Raw genomic sequence first — 26,698 nt, 5'->3', positions numbered from 1 at the left:
ATGACAACGACTGCATGGATCAAATCAATAGCCATCCCATTTGTTTATATCATCGGGAAATGGCTTTGGGGTAAGAACATCATTTTTCCTAACTACTGATCAGGAAATAAATGCTGCCTGTGTAAACCCTGTGTATGGAAACCAGGATGCAATCTGAAGAGGGACACCCAAACAAAATTTGGGAGCTCTAATGGCATTGAGCTGGGATTAACATCACCGTGTGCTGGAGCCTGTCTACCTCCCTGGTTGTTTTTACATGCTCTCAGGTGTGTGTAAAGTCTCAGTGATCATGCTTCATTAAGCAGGGAGAGTAACCATACATTGTCTCTGTCTGAACACAATGCTAAAATTCTCATTAGTCACCCTCCTAAACGTATGGAAAAGTACAGAGAGCTGTGATTAGGATGAAAACACAGTGACACTGTTGCTTAGATGGGACATTTACCCTGTCCAGGAGTATTGTTTGGAGAAGCCTAAAATAACAGAATGATTGTTAGTATTCCAAAGTGACAGAAAGATTCACACACACACACACACACACACACACTTCATACAATGGTGGCTAGGTACAATTGCTTTTCCTGCTCTCAGGGACTTCTCCCTCCTACTTCTTACAGAGGCACAAGCCACCCAAAAGGGTTGGGCAGAAAGCAGGACAATAACTAGGCTTAGATTTTTATCAGTAAATGCTGATAAATGTTGATTTCTCTGTATGCACAAAAACTGACGAAAAATATTTCTATCGCTGCAAAATATTCAGAGATACAAAGTAAGAAACTGGAGTTTGATTTCAGGCTAAACTTTTGATATATTCTGTTGACAATTGAGTTTTAATGCTTATAAATTTTAACTTTTTGAATCCCAGAATCTACTGTCATTAAATAATAGTTTGGCCTGCCCCCATTGTGTGCCCCTTCATAATTTCGTGCAACTGTGAAAATTTAAATTGATACAAATACAAAAATTCTTAAAACCCATAAGTCTGCAAAACTCTTAAAATTTAAATAGATAAAAATAGAAAAAAATGATTAAAAATAAACATTGATATTACCCATCAAATTTATTTTAAAAAAATTGAATTCTGCCAAGTCTAACCCTGGCTCGGCTGTCCACCTCCCCATGCTGGCCAGCCACTAAGAGGAGAACACACTGTAACATCTTTAATGATGGAACGGGCTCTTGCTCTGCCTGGAACTTCGGAAGGGACTATGCATCCTGCACCTACCCCTCAGAAGTTCAGTCTGCACCACCTCGTGTTCAAATCTGTGCATAGCTGAGCTATCAGTGAGGACCTCAAATGCTCTCTGCATTCTGAAGGGGGATAATTAGGTTAGATGGGGTGCGTTTCTACCATGAAACATAACACTGCTGTTGTGTCTCAGTAATTGCATCTAGTTTTTCTTTTGCTCTCTCAACACCAATATCAAGCTTTTGAAGAAAATCAATTATCATGATTTATTTTCTTTCTTGCAGATGGTTTTACTGTCACTGTACATGTTGATCCTGCAATTGCCTTGGTTGGACAAGGTGTGATGTTGTCCTGCCAGCCCGTAGGCCACAACCCCGCTAACATTCAAGTGCATTGGTATAAATGGGAAAGGAGCAAAAATATGACGTTATATTTTTACAATAGCACAGAAAATGGAACTGAACTGGGCTGGGCTGGGCTGGGGACCAGCAAAGGAGTGATGCTCCCAAAGGACGATATGAGAATGGAGTCATTAGGGTGAAACTCTTTCCAGTGCAAGTAGAAGATAGTGGGCAGTATGTGTGTGCGGTGACAAACGATGGTGTCTATCAAGAAGCTATTGCCCAGGTGATTGTTGCAGGTAAGCATGGATATGTTCATACAGAAGTGTTGCTGGCAGTGAACAATCTTGCACTTATCACAGTGGCACTGATTCTCCATTGCATTGCTCAGTGTGTGGGCAGCTGTATTTCCATTTAATCCTTTCCTCCCAACAGGGAGGGTTCAATGGTCGGCAAGGGAAGGAGAAACAGCATCTGTTGTAGATTAACATCCATGTGTGTGCAGTGCTATGGGAGGTGGGCTGAGGAAGTGATGTACTGGGAAGGAGGTGGAGAGAAGTGCAGGACTGGGAGTCAGGGAAGCTTCACCAGTTTGGTGTCCATCTCGTATAGTATATGCAAATTATAATCTACAGCCAAAATGCTTCTGAAATAAATGTAGTCAAACTTTACTAATTCTGGGTCACTGAGAACGAAAATGATGCTTAAAATTGTTGATTGGCTCTAGTTTTCAAGATATGCTATTGGGTCAGTATATACGACCCTTGACTTGGGAATGGCGGAGGATAAGTGAGTTATAAAGGGAAGGGATCTCAATTTAAACCAGAAATGACTAAAATACATCTTTGACTGGATCTATGAATAAATCTATGACTGGGTTTGGACAGTACTTGCTTTTTAGGCAAAACAATGAATGATGCAATCTGAAGCTGGTATTGCGTCATACATGATATGAATTGCATCATGTTATTCCTAGAAGTCATGGATGATGCAATCATAACGAAGCTTACATCACTCTGCTGAACAAATTGCCCTATATCAGCTCTAGAAATCATACAGTGTCGTGCTCTCTTATTTGTCAGTGTTACGATTTTTGCAAAGGGACACATTTCTGTTTAGCCAAAGTGAGCAGAGATGCCTCGTACTTGTGTGAACAGTGCAGATAACTTCTGCTATGTTTGTGGTGAAGTGACTTTTGCATCACAAAAGCGCAGTATAACCACTATGGTTAAGAAAGCCTATCACCTTTATTTTGGCTGCAAAATTGGAGATCAAGACAAGAGGTGGGCCCCACACATATGTTGCAACACTTGTGCAACAAATCTTCGCCATTGGTTGAACAGGAAAAGGAAATCTATGCCTTTTGCAGTGCCAATGATTTGGAGAGAGCCAACAGATCATACCAGCAATTGTTACTTCTGCATGGTGCCTCCAATTGGGAAAGGTGTGTCAAAGAAGAAAAAGTGGACTGTGCATTATCCAAACATTCCATCAGCTATACGCCCAGTACCCCACGGAGAAGGACTGCCGGTTCCTGATGCACCAGAATCATTCTCACTTGAGTCAGACGAGGAAGAGGAAGAGGATGAAACTTCTGGTCCTGAACCATCAATGTCACAGGACCCACATTTTCTCCCATCCTCCTCCTCTGAACCACACCTCAGAACACAAGGTGAACTGAATGACCTTATCAGGGATTTGGAACTACCCAAGAGTAAGGCAGAGCTGTTGGGCTCCAGACTACAGCAGTGGAATCTCCTGGCAGGTGATGTTAGGGTTTCCATGTTCCATGACCATCAAAAGGATCTTGTCCCATTCTTCTTCATGGAAGGTGATCTTGTAGCCTGCAACAACATCGATGGTGTGATGGCAGCCCTCAACATCGTTCACGATCCAGATGAGTGGAGACTGTTCATTGATTCATCTAAGACGAGTCTTAAAGCTGTTTTACTGCATAATGGCAATGTTTTGCCATCAATTCCAGTTGGTCATGCAGTCCATATGAAGGAAACCTATGACAACATGAAACAACTTTTGAGGTGCATAAACTATGACCAACATCAGTGGCAGCTTTGTGGCGATTTGAAGGTTGTTGCTCTCTTGCTTGGTCTGCAGACTGGATACACAAAGTCCTGCTGTTTTCTCTGCAAATGGGATAGTTCGTGCAAGAGATTCCCACTACATCAAGAAAGATTGGCCACTCCGACAGTCATTGGAGCCTGGGAGGAAAAGTGTTCAGCATACACCACTTGTTGAATCAAGGAAGATTTTGTTACCACCCTTACACATCAAGCTGGGTCTGATGAAGAACTTTGTCAAGGCCATTGACAAAACACAAGCAGCTTTCAAGTACCTCCATGGAAAATTTCCAAGGTTAAGTGAAGCTAAGATAAAGGAAGGTGTCTTTGTTGGTCCTCAGATTCGTGAACTTCTTCGAGATGATGCATTTGACCATGCACTGCGCGGCAAGGAAAAGATGGCATGGAAAGCCTTCCAGTTAGTGGCAATAAATTTTCTCGGAAACAACAAGGCAGACAACTACAGGTTGTTGGTGGAAAACCTCCTCAAGGCATACAAAAGCCTTGGTTGCAACATGTCACTAAAGATACATTTTTTGCACTCTCATCTAGATTTTTTTCCACCGAACTGCGGAGCAGTGAGCAACGAGCACGGCGAGCGATTTCACCAGGACATTGCAACAATGGAGAAACACTATCAGGGCAAATGGAGCCCATCAATGCTTGTAGACTATTGCTGGACAGTGACAAGAGATGCTCCATTTAATGAATACAAGAGACAAGCCAAGAAGCGCCGAGTAGACACTGAATAGGACTAAATTATGTACATAATAGTTTTTTGCCTTTTGTTTCATAATAAATTTTATTTATATAACCCTTTTGCTGATTTTTAAAGTGTTACATAAACAGGACAGGTGAAATATTATCATGTAAAGCAACCATAAACACATGAAAAGACCTAGGTTTACAATTTATGATTAAAACTCTACTATCTACACAATATACATAGACATAAAATGTAAAAACTTAAATATCTTAGAAACAGTAGCCAATCAGTTGTTTTAATTGTCATATTTGAATTCAGCACATCAAAATACATAATAAATAGCACATTTTATCTCTGAAGCAGATGACTTCTCAAAAATTGTAGACCAGTGTTATACACACTGAATTCACACAACATGAATACATCGTGTACATTTTTCTCTGGCTTTTTGCTAGTGGCATGTGCAATCCTCATCCGCCTGCATTGTGTGTGCTGCTGTTGCACAACAGCAATAAAATGAATTAAGCACAGGGCAAAGCTGGGCCATTACCTCCTGTCACACACACATATGTATCCAGGCAGTACATTTCAGAGTCCTGTGGACTGTGAGGTCACTGTCCACCTGTGATTTGTACACACTTCCCCTGATTCTCAGTTACACTAAGGCCCTTTTATGTGGAAATGAACCGTTGATATTACCCCTTGTACAGAGAAGGTTCTCCTTGGCCGGCATAGAGCTGATGTAAGGGCTCTGTAGTGGCCTTGCTTCCGGACATGGTGTAAGGGGCATGTCAAAGTTATGGGAGAGAGGGAGCAGGATAAGTGCTGGTAGGGGTATGGCTGGAGCACACTGTGCTTTGGCTATGCTCTGCTTCCCAGGGCTCATAGGGGACCATGGGAAGCAAAGTGTAAGTTAGAATAGCCCTAAGGCTTCTCTGACTTACAATGGACCCTAGCGGGGCCCCTGAATTAACCCAAAATATGGGGAGCACAAAGGTGGATCTCCCCTTTTCTGAAAATATTGTTTCCTTACTGACCTGCTACCATTCCAAAAGTGAAGCTGTCACATACATACGATGTAGTCATGTCTACATACAGTTTGGGATCAGCTTGTGACGTGTTTGGTGATCTCTTGAGGTGGACATCTCTCTGTATGAATTTAAGATACTTGGAAATGCAAAATTATAGTTCAGTGTAGATTCAATAGGACATGGCGACTGTAATGATAGTGGTGATCATTCATCATTAGCACTCTTAGTTTGGTTTGTTAGCTAGTTCTTCAGCCTGTTTAACATTTTCTGAAATTGGTTTTCACTCTAGGTTTTGGATCTGCACCTCGCCTAACTATAGACCATCAGCAGAATAATTCAGTCACTCTGAGGTGTACGTCCCAAGGGTGGTACCCACAACCTGAAGTATGCTGGACTGACAACACAGGACAAAATATAACTGCTATGGCTGAAACAAGAATCCAAAAAGATGTGACAGATCTGTATCAAATCCACAGTACGCTCAGGGTAGCAGATATTGCTTCTGACACTATCTTATGCACTATAAGAAACCCCTTGCTGAAGAGGCACCACAAAAAAGTTATTGCAATTTCAGGTAAGAGATGTAGTACCATCAAAGCAAATATTCCTGCTCTTTCTTACAAAATCAGGCTAAACTCATCTGCCTTGTGGCCAACCATGTTATTCAAGGCTTGCGTACATGGACCACCAACATGCATTATTGGGGTGTGATTTCTAAAGTGCATTAATGGGTTGCACATGAATTAGTCCATGTAGACACCCAGCTGGTGCTCACTAAAGTTTCCCTGGTGTGCTTTACTGTATTATTGTTTGAAACAGTAATATGGTAAAGCACACTAGGGAACTTTTAGTGTGCATCATCAAGGTCTACACAGACCAATTAATGCACAACACATTGGTGCACTTTATTAATCATATTTCCTTAGTGCCCATTACCCCACTGTGTAGACAAGCCTTTGGTGCAGCATAGTGAAGACCTGTACAACTCAGCATTTCTTTTCAAATACTATCCTTAAGATCACCACAGATGTAAAAGATAGTAGAGCTCTGATTCTCTTTTCATTTATCTGTGTGTATATTAGGAGTGACTCCTAATATACCTAGTGAGGAGGGCTTTAAATTAGGTTCACCGGGGAAGGAGACCAAAGCCCTGAGGTAAGTGGGGAAGTGAGATACTGGGAGGAAGCACAAGCAGTAGAGCGCAAGAGGGGAAGACTCCTGCCTCGTACTGAGAAAGCAGGATGATCAGCGAGTTATCTTAAGTGTCTATACACAAATGCAAGAAGCCTGGGACACAAGCAGGGAGAACTGGAATTCCTGGCACAGTCGAGGAACTATGATGTGATTGGAATAACAGAGAGTTGGTGGGATAACTCACATGACTGGAATACTGTCATGGATGGATATAAACTGTTCAGGAAGGACAGGCAGGGCAGAAAAGGTGGGGGAGTTGCATTGTATGTAAGAGAGCAGTATGAGTGCTCAGAGCTCCAGTATGAAACTGCAGAAAAACCTGAGAGTCTCTGAATTAAGTTTAGAAGTGTGAGCAACAAGGGTGATGTCATGGTGGGAGTCTGCTATAGACCACCAGACCAGGGGGACGAGGTGGATGACACTTTCGTCCGGCAACTAACAAAAGTTACTAGATCGCAGGCCCTGGTTCTCATGGGAGACTTCAATCATTCTGATATCTGCTGGGAGAGCAATACAGCGGTGCACAGACAATTCAAGAAGTTTTTGGAAAGTGTAGGGGACAATTTCCTGGTGCAAGTGCTGGAGGAACCAACTAGGGGCAGAGCTTTTCTTGACCTGCTGCTCACAAACTGGGAAGAATTAGTAGGGGAAGCAAAAGTGGATGGGAACCTGGGAGGCAGTGACCATGAGATGGTCGAGTTCAGGATCCTGACACAAGGAAGAAAGGAGAGCAGCAGAATATGGACCCTGGACTTCAGAAAAGCAGACTTTGACTCCCTCAGGGAACTGATGGGCGGGATCCCCTCAGAGAATAACGTGAGGGGGAAAGGAGTCCAGGAGAGCTGGCTGTATTTTAAAGAATCCTTTTTGAGGTTACAGGAACAAACCATCCCGATGTGTAAAAAGAATAGTAAATATGGCAGGCGACCACCTTGGCTTAACAGTGAAATCCTTGCTGATCTTAAACGCAAAAAAGAAGCTTACAAGAAGTGGAAGATTGGACAAATGACCAGGGAAGAGTATAAAAATATTGCTCAGACATGCAGGAGTGAAATCATAGAATCATAGAATATCAGGGTTGGAAGGGACCTCAAGAGGTCATCTAGTCCAACCCCCTGCTCAAAGCAGGACCAATTCCCAACTAAATCATCCCAGCCAGGGCTTTGTCAAGCCGGGCCTTAAAAACCTCCAAGGAAGGAGACTCCACCACCTCCCTAGGTAACGCATTCCAGTGCTTCACCACCCTCCTAGTGAAATAGTGTTTCCTAATATCCAACCTGGACCTCCCCCACTGCAACTTGAGACCATTGCTCCTTGTTCTGTCATCTGCCACCACTGAGAACAGCCGAGCTCCATCCTCTTTGGAACCTCCCTTCAGGTAGTTGAAGGCTGCTATCAAATCCCCCCTCATTCTTCTCTTCTGGAGACTAAACAATCCCAGTTCCCTCAGCCTCTCCTCATAAGTCATGTGCTCCAGACCCCTAATCATTTTTGTTGCCTTTATCCAGCTTCTCGTCCACTGTGACCCCTAGGTCCTTTTCTGCAGAAATCAGGAAGGCCAAATCACACTTGGAGTTGCAGCTAGCAAGAGATGTTAAGAGTAACAAGAAAGGTTTCTTCGGGTATGTTAGCAACAAGAAGAAAGTCAAGGAAAGTGTGGGCCCCTTACTGAATGAGGGAGGCAATCTAGTGACAGAGTATGTGGAAAAAGCTAATGTACTCAATGATTTTTTTGCCTCTATCTTCACGAACAATGTCAGCTCCCAGACTGCTGACTGAGCAGCACAGCATGAGGAGTTGATCAGCCCTCTGTGGAGAAAAACGTGGTTTGGGACTATTTAGAAAAGCTGGACGAGCACAAGTCCATGGGGCCGGATGCGCTGCATCTGAGGGTGCTAAAGGAGTTGGCGGATGTGATTGCAGAGCCATTGACCATTTTCTTTGAAAACTCATGGCAATCTGGGGAGGTCCCGGATGACTGGAAAAAGGCAAATGTAGTGCCCATCTTTAAAAAAGAGAAGGAGGAGGATCCAGAGAACTACAGTCCAGTCAGCCTCACCTCAGTCCCTGGAAAAATCATGGAGCAGGTCCTCAAGGAATCAATTCTGCAGCACTTTGAGGAGAGGAAAGTGATCAGGAACAGTCAGCATGGATTCACCAAGGGCAAGTCATGCCTGACTAATCTAATTGCCTTCTATGACGAGATAACTGGCTCTGTGGATGAGGGGAAAGCACTATGCGTGTTATTCCTTGACTTTCGCAAAGCTTTTGTTACAGTCACCCACAGTATTCTTGCCAGCAAGTTAAAGAAGTATGGGCTGGATGAATGGACTATAAGGTGGATAGAAAGCTGGCTAGATTGTCGGCCTCAACGGGTAGTGATCAATAGCTCCATGTCTAGTTGGTAGCCAGTATCAAGCGGGGTGCTCCAAGGGTCGGTCCTGGGCTGGTTTTGTTCAATATCTTCATTAATGATCTGGAGGATGGCGTGGACTGCATCCTCAGCAAGTTTGCAGATGAGACTAAACTGGGAGGAGTGGTAGATACGCTAGAGGGTAGGGATAGGATACAGAGGGACCTAGACAAATTAGAGGATTGGGCCAATAGAAACCTGATGAGGTTCAACAAGGACAAGTGCAGAGTCCTGCACTTAAGACGGAAGAATCCCATTCACTGTTACAGACTAGGGACCAAATGGCTAGGAAGCAGTTCTGCAGAAAAGGACCTAGGGGTTACAGTGGACGAGAAGCTGGATATGAGTCAACAGTGTGCCCTTGTTGCCAAGAAGGCTAACGGCATTTTGGGCTGTTTAAGTAGTGGTGAAGGACTGGAATGGGTTACCTAGGGAGGTGGTGAAATCTCCTTCCTTAGAGGTTTTTAAGGTCAGGCTTGACAAAGCCCTGGCTGGGATGATTTAGTTGGTGTTGGATCCTGCTTTGAGCAGGGGATTGGACTAGATTACCTCCTGAGGTCCCTTCCAACCCTGATATTCTATGATTCTATGACTCCCCTGAAGCTAATGAATTTACACTATTCTAAAAACAGTATAAATAAGAAGAAAATTAGGGCTGTTCTCTTTTCACTCTCTCTCTTGCACATTAATATGAGGCATTATGTGCTGCTGGTGCAAATAAAACCCTCTAAACATTTTTCAGGTTTCTTTGATGTGGAGGCAGAACATGACATAATTACTACTGTAATTGGAGAAAATGCTATTCTTCCCTGCCGGCTGATTACGAAACATCTGCCCCCTAGCATGGAGTTGCAATGGAGGAAAGTTGGACCTGGAAAGGATAAGATAATCTATTTCTATCTCTATGATGAAAGCAGCCCCCTGGTTAATTCTTATTCACAGAGTGACAAATGCCCAACGAGCTATTTGTCTCCAAATGGAGACAATAGCAGAGAATGGCTCAGGAAGGAATATGAAAAAAAGGCAGAAATTTTTAAAGGAAAAGAGTTTGGGAAAGGAAATATTTCTCTGAAACTGAACAATATTCAGGTGGAAGATGAAGGGAAATACGTATGTTCTGCCTCAGCCAACTTGTTTCACAGAGAGATCATCATTGAAGTCTTGGTTATAGGTAAGTAAAGCCTAGAATTGGAGAAAGCAAATGTAGCAGAACTCTTATTATTCTGTCTCCCCAAGAGCCAGCGCTGGTTTTTCCCTTCTCTACAGCACATTTTCTATTGCTTTGTCTATTATGGTTTTAAAACTCCTAAATAATGGAGTTCCACTTCTTCCATTGAGAAGCTACTACATGGTCTAATGCATCTCACTGTGAGATCAGTTACCTGATTTCAGAAGTGATTTCAGACTTTCTGCTGTTAGAAGAGGTACCAATAATAATCACTCTCCCCTTTTTTCCCCTTTAAAATGCCAATTCTTGGAGTTGTATTAGTAAATCTATTTTCCAAAAATTAAAGGGATGTTAGAGTGCAATTTAAACTACTTTTAATAAGCCTTTTTGAAGCATAATAATAATAATAAGCCTTAACAACATACAATCAAATAAATGTAGGGCTGGAAGGGACCTCAAGAAGTTATTATGACCTCAAGAAGTTACTATGGCAACAATTTGTTTACAACAGAGAACAGATGTTTTTATTTTGACACTCAGGTTGAAAAAATACATTTTATTCCATGAGGATAAAATTTTCAAAAGTGGCAAAAAGATTTAGGATCTTGAGTCCCATTTTCAAAAGTTACTTAGTTGTTGTCTACACAGAGGCATTCTGGGAAATTAATCTCAATTAACTAAAATTTGAATGTAAAGTGGATTAGTTAAATTTCATGAACCCCCTGTGTGGACATCTCTATTCAGAATTAAAGTTGCCTGAATTCGATTTGTGAAGTAGGCTAAATCAATTAAGGCAACTTTAATTCTGAATAAGAACGTTCACATGAGTTTACTGTGGTTTAATTAGTCCATTTTAAAAGTTGATTCAGATTAACTTTCCTGAGTGTTCTCATGCAGACAAGCCCTTAGATACTTTGGAGACTAAATCTCATTAATTTTCCAGGAGACTTAGGCTGGGTCTACACTATAGATCTATGTCAGTATAACTATGTCACTCAGGGGTATGAAAAATCCACCCCTTGAGCGACGTAGTTATACTGACCTAACCCCCAGTGTACACAGTGCTGTGTTGATGGAAGAGCTTCTCCCATCGATATAGGCACTACCTCTTGGGGAGATGTATTAACTATGGCAATTAGATGTAGGAGTGTCTTCATTTAAATGCTACAGTGGCGCAGCTGCATTGGTGTAGCTGCACCAATCCAGCATTTTAAATGCAGACATGCCCTTAGGCTCAGAAGTATATAAATCACCTTTGAGAGTGGGACTGAGGTGCTTTTGAAAATTTTACCCGAAGAGTCCATATTATTATTATTTATTACTATTTGTGCGAGACAGATAGGCTAAGAAACAGTCCCTGACCCAAAAAGTTTATGATCAAATAGACAAGACAGACAATGGGTGGAAGAAAGGAAGTGTTATAATTCACATTTTATAGAAGGGGAACTAAAGAACTGAGAGATAAGTGACTTGCCCTAGGTCTCACTGGAATTCTGTGGTAGAACCAAGAATGGAGCCCAGATCATCTGCATCCTAGTCCAATGAAAGCCTTAACCATAAGCCCATCCTTCCTTTCTATAGAATTCAGATCAGTTTTAAGATATTTTAAAAAAATACTTTTTACCTATGGAGCAAGCACTAGAGCAATGGTTGACCCATGCCATCCTTGTATGAGGAAATTTCTACTACCAGTAACCAGCTATTTTTCTGTTACTGTCTATAAAAGGTTATTATGAAGTGACTATATCTAGGAAGGGAAGTGTTGGTATATTGTATAGTCTATTGCTAAACCACACTTTAGTTTGGAATGAAATATATTCAAAAGACAAAATAACCAATGTCAGTCAGGTTAATTGCTAAAAGTCAATAATATTGTGGCACAGGAAGAAAGGGTCAATGTGGTATCTGTTTTGGGGACGCTGTCTCATGCATTGTTGTTAAATTTGCCTTACATATTGTGTTTCCAAAGTTACACATTTAAGCCTGGAGTATTTATCAGATGATTTTACAAGTTTAAAAACTCTTTACACACTACTAAAATCCAGCCCATCAGTTCATCCCAGTTCCTTAACTAGCTGTTTTGTATCTTCCTTATCTTTGTTTTGGATACAACCATTCCAGGTACCAGTCTCCTGCTTGTATATGGGCAAAACATTAATGTGTTTTGCCTTTGACAAGTTTCTTATTTTCTAATGCCAAAACTGAAGTCAGCTCTCAAGTATTATGGGATATTTAGCATTAATGAACAGGATTATAAAAAAGACATACGTCAATTCTGGCCATGTAACTACTAGAAATGTGTATACAGTATAATGTTATATTGAAATTGTGTGCTTAATGAATATTAATATGTGGTATCAATAATGCTTATTGATAATGTGATATATATAGAGAGAAATTATTTGGACACTGATGGGAGCTAAGATTTTCTCTTGGTGGAGTACATTCTTCTTAGTGAAAACTTGTATGGTCAAATTCTGCCTTTAGTTAAACTCCTGTAGCACTACAGACTTCAGAAAGGTCATACAATAGAAAATGAGAGCAACTTCTGTGTTCTCAATATTTTCCCCAATGTGTTTATGTTAAATCACTATTAAAATAATCCACCAGCACACACATACACTTTTTTTGGTATAAAAAGGAAACTGATTTGGGCTGAAGCAGTGAACAAAATTTCAGATATCATGTTTCTGAGATCTTTTAGCAATGTGTCCTTCCTGAACATTTTCTTTTTCATCTCTCTGCACTAGAAGATGTCATTGTGATAAGGAAGCCTTTCTTACAGGGATAGGGGATAAACCATCTCTGCAAATGGATCAGAAGGAGAATGTATGTAGGTATAGATGTAAATCAGGAGGATGGTATCCAAAACCTAAAGTCCTTTGGAGGAATCCCAAAGGGGAAAACATAACCTCAAAGGCTAAGGCCTGGTCTACACTAGGAGTTTATGTCGAATTTAGCGCCGTTACATCGAATTAACTCTGCACCTGTCCACACCACGAAGCTATTTAGTTCAACATAGAGGTCTCTTAAATTCGACTTCTGTACTCCTCCCCAACGAGGGGAGTAGCGCTAAATTCGACATGGCCATGTCGAATTAGGCTAGGTGTGGATGGAAATCGACGCTAATAGCTCCGGGAGCTATCCCACAGTGCACCACTCTGTTGATGCTCTGGATAGCAGTCCGAGCTCGGATGCTCTGACCAGCCACACAGGAAAAGCCCCGGGAAAATTTGAATTCCTTTTCCTGTCTGGGCAGTTTGCATCTCATTTCCTGTTTCGACATCGTGGCGAGCTCAGCAGCACTGGCAACGATGCAGAGCTCTCCAGCAGAGATGGCCATGCAATCTCAGAATAGAAAGAGGGCCCCAGCATGGACTGATCGGGAAGTCTTGGATCTGATTGCTGTGTGGGGCGATGAGTCCGTGCTTTCCGAGCTGCGATCGAAAAGACGGAATGCAAAGATCTACGAGAAGATCTCTAAAGCCATGGCAGAGAGAGGATACAGCCGGGATGCAACGCAGTGCCGCGTGAAAATCAAGGAGCTGAGACACTGACCGTGGACTCTGAGGATGGGATATTGTCGACGGCCGCTTCCTCGGACATGTTAGCGGACGGGGAAGATGAGGAAGGAGATGAGGAGGACGAGGCAATCGACAGCGCTTACAACGCTGATTTCCCCGACAGCCAGGATCTCTTCATCACCCTTACAGAGATCCCCTACCAACTGTCCCCAGCCGTTAACCCGAACACAGAATCAGGGGAAGGATCACTCAGTAAGTGTTTAAAACATCTAAACATTTATTTTTAACAGAACAGGTATATTAACAATATTAACAATGGGTTTTGCATGATTACTTTGCCCTAGGCGCTTAACTTTTCAGTCCCTGGCAGTGCAACTACTGAAAAAAATCTAACAATGTCCGGTTTAGCATGATTGTTCTGCCCAAGCCGCTCTACTGTTTAGTCCCTGCCAGTGCAGCTACAGTAAAATCCGGTCTATATGAAGGATCAGTCGGTAAGTGTTTTAAACATGTAAACATTTATTTTGAACAGAACATTCATATTAACAGTGGGTTTTTCATGATTTGTTTGCCCTAGGCGCTTAATGTTTCAGTCCTTGGCAGTGCAACTAGTGCAAAAAAATCTAACAATGTCCGGTTTATCATGATTGGTTTGCCCTAGGCGCTCTACTGTTTAGTCCTTGCCAGTGCAGCTACAGTAAAATTCGGTCTATATGTCCGGGGATAGAGCTGAAATCCTCATGGGACATCTCCATGATGCTCTCCTGGAGGTAATTGGAAAGCCTTTGCATGAGGTTCCTTGGGAGAGCGGCCTTATTGTGTCCTCCGTAGTAGGAAACGTTTCCGCGCCAGGAGATCATCAAGTACTCCGGGATCATTGCCTTGCAGAGCAGGGCGGCATACGGCCCTGGTCTTTGCAAGCTTTCCCGAAGCATCCGTTCTTTCTCAGTCTCTGAAATCCTCATCAGAGTGATGTCGCTCATGGTGATGTTCTTTGAATTAGGTAGGGGAATGTTAGTATTGGGACTGCTTGCCTGTTCCTTTACAGAACTGTAACCGGCGGTTTACAGCCACGCAGTGGAGGCGGGAGAGGGGCAGCATACAGGGATCTTTCCCTGGGACAGCCGCGAGGGGGTGGGACAGGGGCAGAGTTCATGCTTGCCGGATTGCTGGCAGCAGGAACTGGCATTGCTTTGAATGTGAAAGGAGGCCAGTGCTATTATTAAAGTTTTAAGCAGCCACAAGTCTACGGCTTACCATGTCAGCCTGCTACCCAAATTCCGCTGTCCTGCCCCGCTTGTCTGATCTGCACTGCAAGACCCCAGGCACTGAATGCGAAGGCCAAAAATTCAACCTTGTCCTGAGTGCGAATATGATATGTGCTGTGCACGGTCTTGTTCACAGAGAAAGACTATGTTCTTTGTTCACAAAAAAATTTATCTTTCTGAGGAATTCACTCCCTTTTTCCCATCCCACAGCTGCGACTGTCTCCCGACCTACCCTGGCATCACACTCCCAGAGGCTAGCGCAGATTAGGCGTAGGAAGAAGAGGACACGGGAGGACATGTTCTCGGAACTTATGGGCTGCTCCCGAGCCCAGGCAGCCCAGCAGACCCAGTGGAGGGATAACTTGTCCCAAATGCACCGATCACACATGGAACGGGAGGAGAGGTGGCGGCAGGAAGACCAGCAGGCGACTCAAACACTGCTTGGACTAATGAGGGAGCAAATGGACACGCTCCAGCGCCTTGTGGATGTTCTGCAGGACCGGAGGCAGGAGGACAGAGCCCCGCTGCAGTCTATCTGTAACCGCCCTCCCCCGCCACCAAGTCCCATACCCCCCTCACCCAAAGTCCAAAGAAGGAGGGGCGGCAGAGTCCGTGAAAACTCTCACTCCACCCCTGCAGACTGCTCTAGTACTAGAAGGCTCTCATTCCCCAAAATTTGACAAGTCCTTTCCTTCCCGCCTCACCCAAGCCCCCGTCCAAGTTTCACCCCCCAGTTTCATGTGTAGTTGCTAATAAAAAATACGTTTCTGTTAATTACTGTTTCCATCATGTTCTTTTAGAGGAGAGTCTGTCTAAGGGGGGGGGAAGGGGGTTGGTAATTGGACAGGACAGTCACCTTTACCAGGGTACAGAGGCGGGGGCAGGTTCAGCAGCAGGGCACACACATATTGCAGTCACTAGTTACCCTGGTCAGTCTGGGAGGTGGTTTTCATGTTCGGGGGGGAGGGGGGTCTCTGTGACTTTGTGGTGGGGGAGGGCAGTTAGAGATCTTATGCAGCGGTCCTTATCCTGGATCACAGAGCCATGCAGCAGGGGATCTGTAACCGTCCTCCCCCTGCCACAAAGTCACATAGCCCCCACACACACAGAGTCCCGAACAGGAGGGGTGGCAGGCTCCGTTGAAACAACCAGTCCACCACTGCGGAGCCTGTCATTCCTGGAGTTTAGAAGCGTCCTTTGCATCACTACACTACACCCGCTCCCCACCACAGTCTGCGTCCCAGGTTCAACACTTTACCGCGAAAACAGTAATAAAGAAAACGGTGTTCATTAACAAAATTCAAGTGATTTTATTTTTAAACGTGTGTTGGAAGGGGGGGAACGGGGTATGTAACTTGGAAGGATAGTCAACATTTAGTGGGTAAAGAAACGGGGGCAGGTTCAGCTTCTCTGTACACAAACTTAAAAGTCACAGGTTACCCTGCTCACTCAGGAACCTAGCTTTCAAAGCCTCCCGGATGCACAGCGCGTCCCGCTGGGCTCTTCTAATCACCCGGCTGTCTGGCTGGGCGTAATCAGCAGCCAGGCTATTTGCCTCAACCTCCCACCCCGCCATAAAGGTCTCCCCCTTGCTCTCACAGAGATTGTGGAGCACACAACAAGCTGCAATAACAATGGGGATATTGGTTTTGCTGAGATCACAGCGAGTCAGTAAGCTTCTCCATCTCCCCTTGAGACGGCCAAAAGCACACTCCACCACCATTCTGCATTTGCTCACCCGGTAGTTGAAGAATTCTTTTTCAGTGTCCAGGGCGCCAGTATAGGGCTTCATGAGCCAGGGCATTAGCGGGTAGGCTGGGTCCCCGAGGATGACTATAGGCATCTCCACATCCCCAAGAGTTACTTTGTGGTCCGGGAAGTAAATACCTTCCTGCAGCCGTCTAAACAGACCTGAGTTCCTGAAAACACGAGCGTCATGAACCTTGCCTGGCCATCCGATGTTGATGTTTGTAAAACGTCCCCTATGGTCCACCAGTGCTTGCAGCACCATTGAAAAGTAGCCCTTTCGGTTGATGTACTGGCTGGCTTGGTGGTCCGGTCCCAGGATAGGGATGTGAGTTCCATCTATAGCCCCACCGCAGTTTGGGAATCCCATCGCGGCGAAGCCATCTATGATGACCTGCGCGTTTCCCAGGGTCACTACCTTTGAGAGCAGTACCTCAACGATTGCGCTGGCTACTTGCATGACAACAACCCCCACGGTAGATTTGCCCACGCCAAAGTGGTTCGCGACTGACCGGTAGCTGTCTGGCGTTGCAAGCTTCCAGAGGGTTATGGCTACTCGCTTCTGGACAGTCAGGGCTGCTCGCATCCGGGTGTCATTGCGCTTCAGGGCAGGGGACAGCAACTCACAAAGTTCCATGAAAGTCCCCTTCCGCATGCGAAAGTTTCGCAGCCACTGTGATTCATCCCAGACCTGCAGCACTATGTGGTCCCACAAGTCCGTGCTTGTTTCCCGGGCCCAGAATCGCCGTTCCACAACATCAACATGACCCATTGCCACCGTGATGTCCTCGGCGCGGGGTCCCGTGCTTTGTGACAGGTCTGTGCCACTCTCAGACTTCAGGTCCTCACCGCGCTGCCGTAGCCTCCTCGCCTGATTTCTCTGCATCTGCCTCTGGGAAAGGTGGATGATAAGCTGCGAGGTGTTGACAACGGCCATAACTGCAGCGATGGTCGCAGCGGGCTCCATGCTCGCAGTGCTGTGGCGTCCGCGCTGTCACTGACCAGAAAAGTGCGCAAACTGATTTCCCACCGGCGCTTTCAGGGAGGGAGGGCGGGAGTGACGGTTGAATGACGACGGTTACCCAAAACCACCCTCGACACATTTTTTTCCCCAGCAGGCATTGGGGGCTCGACCCAGAATTCCAATGGGCAGCGGGGACTGCGGGAACTGTGGGATAGCTGCCCACAGTGCACCGCTTCCAATGTCGACGCTTTCCCCGTTAGTGTGGACTCACAATGTCGAATTACTGTCCTTAGTGTGGACACACACGTTCGATTTTGTAATATCGATTCCACATATTCGATTTAAGTAAAATCGAACTACTCTCGTAGTGTAGACATACCCTAAGACAACCCTAAGGAAGGATGAGCAGAAACTGTTCACAGCAGAGAGCTCCATTAATGTGCCATGTGTGACCTCTGAGGTTACCTGCACCATCATCAACACAGAATTAAAGATCAGTCAAGAATCAAGCACCCACCAGTTTGGTATGTAACTTTTTTATACCAAGCTATTTTTTTCACTTTGTTAGTTCTTATTGCTAGTGTTTACAGGCTGTTCCAGGTATACAATGGAGTTCTTGTTCTATTTGGCCCTTATGTATTACATTATCATGCCTACCAATAACCATGGAGGCTTATATTCTGAGCTGTCTACTTAAGTCATCTCTATCCCTATCCCCAACCCCTGGTCAGTTTGGACTTTGTCCTTCAGGATGCTGAATGCCTTCTGCAAGTCCAGCATCTTCTTGCAGGATCACTCTCTAGTGAGAATTGTTTGCTCCTTAGCAGTTGAGGCTTCAGTTGTCAGCATGAAATTTTCTGGAGCTGCCTTCCATGAGGTGATATGAAATGGTCAACTAAGAATATGATAAGAAATCATTATATCACCACATTTAATTTGAACCCTCAGTTACACTGGCTTGGAGCAGCCCAGGTCTCCGGGCAAAAGCAGAAGGGCAGCTTTGCTATAAACAGGGAATACTGCACAGAGGTGTTTCAATTGTTCAGGGCATAACAGTCTAGAGCCCAGACACTTTTGCTTTCACACATCACAGCCTAAAGGGTAGTTTTAATTGCTGGTCTCTCCTGCTGGAAGGCCAACTGGTTGCAAGGTCTGCATTGCTGGCTTCTTTGGATGAAGCCAAGTCAGCTGCCAGAGTCATGGTAATGGGAGGGCTTCAGTCATTGGGGATTCCTGTAGAAATACAACAGACCATTGAAGAGCTCCCCTTCATGGATTGTAGTTTATTTTCTTTGAAGACGGATAAAGCACTGCCAACACTAAAAGATTCAAGGGCACTGCTGAAATCCCTGGGTTTGTGTACACTAGCCCTGAGAAGAACAACATTTCCCCCTCAGTTTCAACCAAGGAAGCAGATGACATGTCTAGACAGGCAGATCAATGCAGGTGGAAGCACAAGCAGCAAAGGAGGAGTCCCTGTGCCATCCACCTCTGCTGCCACTTCCTTCTGGCCCACTCTGTCCATCCCTTCCCTACTTTAATCTAGCTGTTTCACAAACATTTTTCTCCATTCATGTAATTTGTTTTCTGAATTGCTCATCTGGAAACTTGAACTCACTTATCTACGTGTTGATGAATCTAGATGTTATTGAAGAGGTACAAAAGCAAATACACAAAACCAAAGGCTGAGAGTAGCAAATGAGTTATGATGGAATTGTAGTTTTCTCTTATAGTGTGAAGCTAAAATTCATAATAAAGAGATATACAAGATACACTGGTTCAATAGGAGCCAGGAAGGAGTGGGCTCCAGAAAGGGTTGGAACAGGTAGAGGATTCTGTAACCCTAGTGTAATATATTGACGTACAGCAGGTTATGGTCATTTTACTGCGAATAGAGTCCTGTGGCAATTCCACATATTTTCTTTCTTTTCCTGCCATCTTATCAATATAACCTATTTATCTATGAGCAGAAGGTGGTAATTGCACCCCTTTCTTCCTACACAAAATGAGTCCTTCATGTGCCCTTTTGCTGAACTATGCCAGGGTTAGTATGTCAGCCATCTATTAATGACAGAGAAAAGCGATATGTGTCCATCTTTTCATACTAAGGCTTATTTTTGGTTTAATTTTTTCTTGTAACGTTTGTAAAGTGTGATGAATTATTCAGGGTGAGAGACACTATGTAAAGGTGCAGTGACTGGGGATTTGGCTGGCGCTCAGTCTTTCTCTTTATGGAGCACACTCTGCTCAGTGTAAATATTCGGGGCAAATTCTGCCCTTCATTAACCCCAAGCAGAACTATTAGCTTCACTGAGCTTGTACAGGTATAAATGAGAGCAATACTTGAACCTTCATCTTTGTTCAGGCAGAGCAAAGCAGATCTGCTTCTGGAAACAGGAAAATTATTTCCCATTGTTTCCACTGGGATTTATCTTAAATCATATTAACCAAAACATACACTCTTTGCTTTGAGATGAAACAGTGAACAAATGTGTAGATGCCCCTGAGATCTTTTCACACTGTACCCTCTCTGAGCATCTCTCTGCATTGTCAGACATGCATCCATTGTAATAATGCTGCCTTTTTTACAGGAGTAGGGAATGAAACTTCTTTACAAATGCATCTGCAGAAAGTTTGCAAATATGAATGTAAATGGAAAGGGTGGTATCCAAAGCCCATGGTCTTCTGGAGAAATCACAAAGGACAAAGCATAAACTCGTTGGCTGAGACAACAGAAGTGCAGGACGAGCAGAATCTTTTCACAGTAGCAAGCACCATTGCTGTTTCATGTGATACTCCCGAGATTACCTGTGCCATTGTCAACACAGAATCAGAGATGATTCAACAATCAACTGCTCAACACTTTGGTATGTAACTTTGTATGTCATTATTATTATTCCAGGAAACTTGCCCTCTTCTGAGCAGGTGTTACTGCTTTTTTTATTTGGTCTATGGGGCATCATCCTGCCTACTAACAAACACAAATATTTACATTCTGAATCTTAACTCATATCTATCCCCAAATAATTCATCCGTAACAAGTTAGGACTCTATTCTTCAAGATGCTGAGTACATGTCTGTGACCTGCTCAGCGCCCTCATCTCCCATCATATCATCTTGCAGTGTTAGTTTTGATTGTGGCTGAGAATGAATTAAAGGGGCAAATGGACGCTCTTGAAATCTATGGGAGTCTAACAGATGAAGGGCTTGCAGGATGATCACACCACAGCATGCAGTGTTTCTGATGTAGAACTGGTTCTGCATTCCTCTCAGATGTGACTGCATATCTATGATGGGGGAGGCATTTCTACTTCTAGAGGGATTTGTTCAATCTCATTCGAAGTGTTGCACCTTGTGCCAGTCAGGATAGAATTTGGCCTTTCCACTGTTATGGGGTCACTCAGGATGAGGGATTGCTTAGTGGGGCTTCTGCAGTGCCTGCACACCATAGAGGGGTAGCTACCTGGCAACAGTTTTGTCAATGGTCTAGGAAAGGAGCTACTGGAATAGTACATACATGTATACAGTTGGATCAGAGAGCAGCTACAACCACTCTTGCCACCACCAGTGTATTTCTTTCTCTCAAAAACACATACACTCTCACACACAATGCCCTCAAAACCTAGAACTCATCATAAAGACCAATCACTTAAACTTCTTGGGATGAATTTCAGCCATATTTACATACCCAGATAAGTGACCTCATTTTCCGAGTTGTTGAGCCCATGCATATTCCATTGAAGTCTATGGGAGCAGCGTGTGCACAGCACTCAAGAATATCTGCTTTTATTTTGGAGTCTCTCTTTAGGTCCCAACTTTGAATATTTTGGTCAAACGCTGCAAATCACTCATATTGTACTAGGGCTGGTCAAAAAATTTTCCATCTATTTTTGGTAGAAAATTGGGGTTTTGACTAAATTAATTTTTGTGTGGAAAGTGTCTGCTTCCCTCTAACTTTTTCGATGTTTTATTAGACACCCCAACCCCTTTTTTTTTCAGGCAAAAACTGCTGATTTTTTAACAAAATTGGGAATTCAGAATGTTCACAAATGCATTTGTGAATATTTTATATCTGAGCTTCACCTTCAGTGGTATGTTGACTAAATAACTCAGGTGGTATTGTTTATGTTACGTGACTAGATTATTCATGAGACAAGGTGCGTGAGGTAATATCTTCTATAACACCCTCTATCTGCCTGGTTACCTCCTTTAGTGCCAGTCTACTTACAGGTTTTGATGGACATGCCTGGGTTCATTTGGATCCCGTCTCCAGCTCAGCAGTGTGTAACTTCTTTATTTTCTTCCTGTATGAATGTATTTGGTGGTGCCTCCACCCCCTCACCAGGGTTGAGAGCATGGCCAAATCCAAATTAGTCTTTAAATTTGAACAAATACATGTCAAATATTCTTCACAATTCACTCATCTTTAGTGATAGCCCATCATAATACTAAAGATAAATAGGCTTGGTAGAATTCGATTTTTATTGTTTTATAATATTGATGTATATTATCAATGTTTATTTTAAGCATTTTTTATTTTTATCATTTAAATATTCATAGTTATGCAAAATTATGGGTTTTAAGGGGTTTTTAGATGTTTACCAATTTAAATTTTTACAGTTAAGGAAAATTATGGTGAGTGTCAGACTATAATTATTTAATGACAGTAGATATTGAAATTCAAAAAGATAAAACTTTATAACCATTAAAATACAAATTGTGAACATTGTATGTCAAAATATACAAAGTAAGATATCCTTAATTCAGACTCTAATACATTCTCAAGTAACATTTTTCTTACTTTGCCTATTTCTACATTTTTTTTAATTATTGGTAGAAATGTTTTCCTTCAGTTTGTTTGTGGATGGTGAAACTGAAGTTTATTTACATTTATCAATAAAAATTAATCCTTCTGAACCTAAAGATTATCTACATGGCAACAGACATTTGGAAAAGACACTCTCCATCATGAGAGTCAGGTCTCACACAAAACTAGAAGAATGATAAATATTATAGATGAGAGCCAGTTCACTATGAAGTGAATTGGAGGTTATTAGCACACATAAGATTGGGAATGCAATTCTGTGTGAAGGGAAAAAAAAAAAAACATTCTGGGACTGGCTGTTTAGCTCATTTATAAGCTTAATGTAAATGTTCACAGTGTGGTCTGATAGAGCAATTAGCAACAGAAAAGTAAGTACATGTATTTTGGATTTTGTTGTAATTCCCTGAGACACTGAAGGCAGGCCTCTATTATTTCATATGAAATATATTCTCTCTCATTCTCTGTCAACCGTACTTGAAAGAATGAGAAAAAAGTCCATCATTGTTTAGGTCCAAAACTGTAACACCTAGAAATACCTCCCATGTTTGAGGCTACATTGTGGTGATAGTAACGTTCTATCTTTCAGTAGGTTTCTTAATCTGTTTATTGCTGTTTATTGCTGTGACTGTCGAACATTTTTTTGAAAAATGCAAAAGTAAGTTAACTTTTTTTTTTGTTTAATTTGCATAAGGTGCACATTTTTAACAGTGAGGTTGATTAACCATTGGAACAATTTACCAAGGGTTGTGATGGAGTCTCCATCCCTGACAATTTCTAAATCAAGATTGGATGTTTTTCTAAAAACTCTGCTCTGGGAATTATTTTGGGGCAGTTCTCTGGCTTGTGTTCTACAGGTGATCAGACTAGATTATTAGAATGGTCTCTTTTGGCCTTGGGATCAATGGAAAAACTGTCATATTGCAAGTGAATGAGGTTAATTTACCTTGAAAGAAACAAGGAAAAGCTGACTGAAAGCAGCAGAGAGAACACAATGCTGGTCAAATTTACTGATAGCAAAACTACTGGATCCAAATATTTGTCCACATGAACCTCACTGAAGGTGGCTAATTTATGATGTTCATGATGTTTAAAATACAATTAGCAAATTTTAACATGAACTAAGTACATTGATCAATTGTAATCTTTTACAGGCCAGTTCCAGATTGTGATTGGTGAGTTTGGCCTCATTTCTAAGCAGTTGAACTCAGATTTTGTTTTCATTTTCTATTTGGTTAATTGAAAAAATGTATTTCCTATCATTTCAATTCTCCACACTAGTCACTCAGTAATCCACTTTGCAAGAGGAACTAAAAAACAAACAAACAATCAAAACCCAAAAACCCTTTCACTGTAGGGCTCAGATTCTGAAAATGCTCCGTTTGGTGAAAGCTCATTTTACCCACATGAATAGTCCATTGGATGATGTGGACCAAATACAGGTTTTACTTAGTCTTTATTGGCACAATACTCTTTTTCTTAAACATTAAGAACATAAGAACGTCCACACTGGGTCAAACCAATGATCCATCTAACCCACTATCCTGTCTTCTGATAGTGGCTGGTGCCAAAGAGAATGAATGGAACAGGGCAATTTATCAGCATTACTTGTTGTCCAGTCCCAGCTTCTGGTAGTCAGAGGCTTAGGGACACCCAGAGCACAGGCTTGCGTCCCTGACCATGTTGGCCAATACCCACTATCCTCTATGAACTTATCTAATTTTTTAAAACTTATTTATACTTTTGGCTGTCGTCCCCTAGAAATGAGTTCCATGCGTTGAGTGTGTGTTGTGTGTTTGTTTTAAACCACCTGCTGCCTATTAATTTTATGAGGTAACTCTTGTGTTATGCAAAGGGGTAAATAATATTTGCCTTTTCTCTTTCTCCACACCATTCATGATTTCATAGATCTCTGTTGTATTCCCCCTTTGTCATCTCTTTTCCAAGCTGAACAGTCCTAGTCTTTTAAATCTCTTCTCATATGGGAGCTGTTTCATACCCTTAATCATTTTTGTTGTCCTTCTATGTACTTTTACCAATTTTAACATATTTTTTTTAAATGGGGTGACCAGAACTGCACACATTATTCAAGGTGTGGGCATACCATGGATATATAGAGTGTCATTATGTTATTTTCAGTCTTATTATCTATCTCTTTCCTAACAGTTCCTAACATTCTGTTAGCTTTTTTGACTGCTGATGCACATTGAGCGGATGTTTTCCGAGAACTATCTACGCTTTTGAGAATTTTACCTGAGTTACATCTGAATAAGACTTATGGATTTGTGAATTGAGGGTGCTTAGTGTGTCACAGAAGCAGGCAGTAACACAGAGAGCTATCAACATAAGCTACCTACCTAATCTAACTCTTTCTTTTTTTGAAAAATATTTTTGCACAACTTTTTCTCCTCCTCCCTTCTTTCTCTGTGTTTTGGCTGGGAAAGCTACATTTGCTCTGGAACCAGTGATATCTGAGGCCTTCTCGCCTGCTTCAGAGGCAGCTACTTGGTCTTTTTACAGCAGCTGGGAGCCTCATCTGCTGCTCTCACAAGTTCAACATATGTGGTTGACCATTTCATGGTTCATCTGGGAGCCCTCCAAGACAGATCTTGCTGTAAGGTTGACAAGTGTATTATGCCTCATCTTGTGTACATATCAAAAACTTCCTTAAAGATAAGCCTTGATCTGGAATTTGACTCAGGATTTTATGGTGTGCCAATGTGAAGTACCAGGGTTATGAGCTCTCAGTGATTGGCTTTGTTTCAGTCTTCTTCAGGATCGCACCTAACCAATACCTATGACAAGTTGTCCACATACAGAACACTTGTTTACAGAAGAAGGCAAAAATATGTATTTATTCAACTCTGTCTTTCCATTGCAGACCAAGTGCAGAGGGAAAGAGGTAAGTTAGTATTGATTTATGTAGCCTTTTAAGCAGGCCAATATTAAATGGTACGTCTGATGGAATTGTGTGTACTTTATATTTATTGACAAAAGCGCAACTCTCTCTCAGTGTAGTCCACTGTACTGCACTGGTGAAATTCATCCCTATTATAATTCCAGTGAAGTCAGTACAGTTAGAACAGGGAAGGATTAGGTTGCAGCATTTTTCAGAGTATTTTGGATATTCCTATTGGAACAAATGTAATGTCATTAATTCCCAGAAAGAGGATAACTATGAAGGTTGGATTTCACCTAACCTTTGCATAGTGCTTGATATGATAGGAGACAGATTTCAAATACAGCGTGAACCTGGATGAAGATATTATGAAAACAGTGATCCTACACTGTGAAGAATAGATAATTTTGCTTGATGGTACAAGAGATAGTGAGAGAGTGAAATAGTGGTTATATGTGTATAACATAACACAAGTATTAAAGATTAAATACGCTGTCATATCTGGCTTATTAAATAAGGCTGATTCATGCCATTCATTAAGTTAACAATTCAATCAGCCAATTGTAATGTTAACCAAATTTCCCATGACAAAATGCACATTTTGAACTGATTTAATCTGTTGCAGAGCAATCCCGCAATGACTATGGTAAGTTTGCAATGATTTCTAAGCAGTTGATTTCAGATATTTTTCCTCTTTCAGAAATGTATATCCTATTTTACTGAGCTGTCTAATTGAGCTACATAAGAACATAAGAAAGGCCGTACCGGGTCAGACCAAAGGTCCATTTAGCCCAGTATCCTGTCTACTGACAGTGACCAATGCCAGGTGCCCCACAGGGAGTGAACCTAACAGGCAATGATCAAGTGATCTCTCTCCTGCCATCCATCTCCACCCTCTGACAAACAGAGGCTAGGGACACCATTCCTTACCCATCCTGGCTAATAGCCATTAATGGACTTAACCTCCATGAATTTATCCAGTTCTCTTTTAAATGCTGTTATAGTCCTAGCCTTCACAACCTCCTCAGGCAAGGAGTTCCACAAGTTGACTGTGCACTGTATGAAGAAGAACTTCCTTTTATTTGTTTTAAACCTGCTGCCTATTAATTTCATTTGGTGGCCCCTAGTTCTTGTATTATGGGAATAAGTAAATAACTTTTCCTTATCCACTTTCTCCACATCACTCATGATTTTATATACCTCTATCATATCCCCCCTTAGTCTCCTCTTTTCCAAGCTGAAGAGTCCTAGCCTCTTTAATCTCTCCTCATATGGGACCCATTCCAAACCCCTAATCATTTTAGTTGCCCTTTTCTGAACCTTTTCTAGTGCCAGTATATCTTTTTTGAGATGAG

General features: G+C 42.5%; 1 pseudogene; it reads left to right on the top strand.

The window, feature by feature from the left end:
* Positions 1 to 10,338, top strand: LOC135892898 (butyrophilin-like protein 2; annotated as a pseudogene).
* Positions 10,339 to 26,698: the final 16,360 nt, after the last annotated feature.

This window comes from Emys orbicularis, chromosome 21 (genome assembly GCF_028017835.1).
Source record: "Emys orbicularis isolate rEmyOrb1 chromosome 21, rEmyOrb1.hap1, whole genome shotgun sequence".
Classification (NCBI taxonomy): domain Eukaryota; kingdom Metazoa; phylum Chordata; order Testudines; family Emydidae; genus Emys; species Emys orbicularis.
The sequence above is the reverse complement of the archived record's forward strand: the minus strand, read 5'-3'. Positions and strand labels throughout refer to the sequence as shown.